Source organism: Octodon degus, unplaced genomic scaffold (assembly GCF_000260255.1).
Source record: "Octodon degus isolate 3935 unplaced genomic scaffold, OctDeg1.0 scaffold00200, whole genome shotgun sequence".
NCBI classification, from domain to species: domain Eukaryota; kingdom Metazoa; phylum Chordata; class Mammalia; order Rodentia; family Octodontidae; genus Octodon; species Octodon degus.
In genome coordinates, this window is record NW_004524776.1 from 140,885 (window position 1) to 143,266 (window position 2,382).

Below are 2,382 nucleotides of genomic sequence, written 5' to 3' on the forward strand. Positions count from 1 at the left end.
ATCCTTTCTTTTTTTACTTCAGATAGTATTTCTGATCTGATTTCTTCTATATGTTTCTGCAGTTGATTCATTACTCCAGATGATATTAATTCACAGATTTTTTTTCTTCTTTCAGAAGTTATTTCCGCTCTGATTTCCTCTATGCCTTTCTGCACTTGTTTCTTTACTTCAGATCTTATTAATTCAAACATTTCAGGTGTGTGATTCCCAATTTCTTCTGTGCTAGTGTCTCCTGCATTTGTTCTGGGTGGGCTCACGGGCCTGAGATTGCACTTTGCTTCTTCTCTTGGTCATGCAGGAAAAAAATAATTCATCTCTGCAAGACAATGCAATGATGAACCATGTAAAACTAATAGGCATCATTGTGAAAGGAGTCAATACAAATGATATGAAAAGAATATGGGCCGAAGAAAACTTCCCAAATATGGGGAAACAATCAGACATTCAGGTAACTGAATCATATAGAATGCCAAATAACATCAACTGAACTAAAAACACACCCAGACACATAATAGTCAAGATCCCAGGGGGGCCTGCCCATTAGCTCAGGTGTTTAAGTGCCTGCTGAAACAAAGCAGTCAGGCTCAGGATGCTGTGGTTCGATCCCCTCATCCTCAAGCCAAACCAAACCTGCACTGAAGACATCCTGAGTGGCAAAAAAAAAAAAAAAAAAAAAAAAAATCCTTCTGCCATTTGGAGCCTGGGGAGATAACTCTGTAGAATAAGTGCTTGCCCAGCATGTGCAAGATCCTGAGTTCAATCCCCGGTGTTGCAAAAAGAAAGAAAGAAAGAAAAAAAAACCCTGATCCTTTTGTTCATGAGCATGATGACTGGGTGTTCATGCATAATGTATGAGATGTGCCTCCCTCAAACCTTGTTACAACATGGGCACATTACCGATCTGACATGAAAAGAAAAAAAAATGAAAAAAAAATCACAGAAATTCAGCACAAGAACAATGTACTAAAAGCTTCTGGAGAAAAGAAACAGATCACATTTAAAGGAAAACACATCAGAATAATGGCAGACTTTTCTTCACAAACCATGAAGTCAAGAAGAGCATGGAGCAGAATACTTCAAGTCTCTATGAAAACAAATTCCAGCCCAGACTACTATATCCTGCAAAACTCTTTCAAGTTTGATGGCAAAGTGAAATACTTCCATTACAGAGAACAACTAAAGAATTTCATGATGACAAAGCCAATCCTACACAGGCTACTAAAAGATATTCTAGAGAGGGACCAAAATGGCCAGAACTTCATGAATGAGAACAAAAAGAAATCAGCAAATAGGGCAAACAATTAAACAGGAGAAAAAGTGATAAACAGCAGCAGGTAAATAACATGTCAATCATAAGTCAATACAGGTTGTTTCCATAGTGTAGTGGTTATTTGCCTGACATAAGTCAATATTTCTCAATTATAACCATCAATGTAAATGGACTCAATTCACCAAGTAAAAGAAATAGACTGGCAGCATGGGTTGGGAAGCAAAAGCCACCAATCTGCTGCATACAAGAAACACACTTAACTCATAAAGAAATTCATAGACTGAAAGTCAAGGGGTGGAAAACAATACTACATGCCCCAGCACCTCAGAAAAAGGCAGGGATAGCAACTCTTTTCACAGACAGTCTCAACTTCAAAGCAAGAATGATCAAACGAAATAAAGAAGGCCACTACATATTGGTTAGTGGAAAAATTCAAGAGGAAGAGGTAACACTCATAAATATGTGTTTACCAAACACGGGAACATCCAACTATATAAGACAAATCTTAATGGACATGAAAAATCTAATATTCTATACCACAGTCTTAACAGGAGACCTTAACACTCCTTTATCCCAGAAAGATAGGTCAAACAGACAAAAAATTAGCAAAGAAGTAGCAGAACTGAACCAGAACTTTGAAGAAATGGACTTAGTGGGTATATACAGAGTGTTCACCCAAACACAGCTCAATACACATTTTTTTCAGTGCACATGGGTCATTTTCTAAAATAGACCACATACTAGTCCATAGGTCATGCTTAAGTATATGCAAGAAAACAGAAATTATCCCATGCATATTATCTGACTACAGTGCAATGAAACTGAAAGTAAATGACAAAAGAAACAAGAAAAAACCCATAAATACATGGAAATTAAATAACACCCTCCTCAGCAACCAATGGGTCACAGATGAAATTAAAGAAGAAATTGAACAATATCTACAATTCAAGGAAAATTCAAGCACAACTTATTGGAATTTATGGGATGCAATGACACATTCGTTAAGATGGTTTTTCTTTTTTTTTTTTTTTTTTTTTTTTCTGGAGTGAACTCAGGACATTGCACTTGCCAGGCAAGGGCTTATTCTACTGAGTTATCTCCCTGGCCCAAAA

At 36.9% G+C, this 2,382-nt stretch overlaps 1 non-coding gene across 1 annotated transcript; it reads left to right on the plus strand.

Moving 5' to 3' along the window:
* Positions 1–805: 805 nt before the first annotated feature.
* Positions 806–907, plus strand: LOC111813578. The gene has a single exon (XR_002818796.1). It is a non-coding gene; the product is annotated as a small nucleolar RNA U13 (small nucleolar RNA).
* Positions 908–2,382: the final 1,475 nt, after the last annotated feature.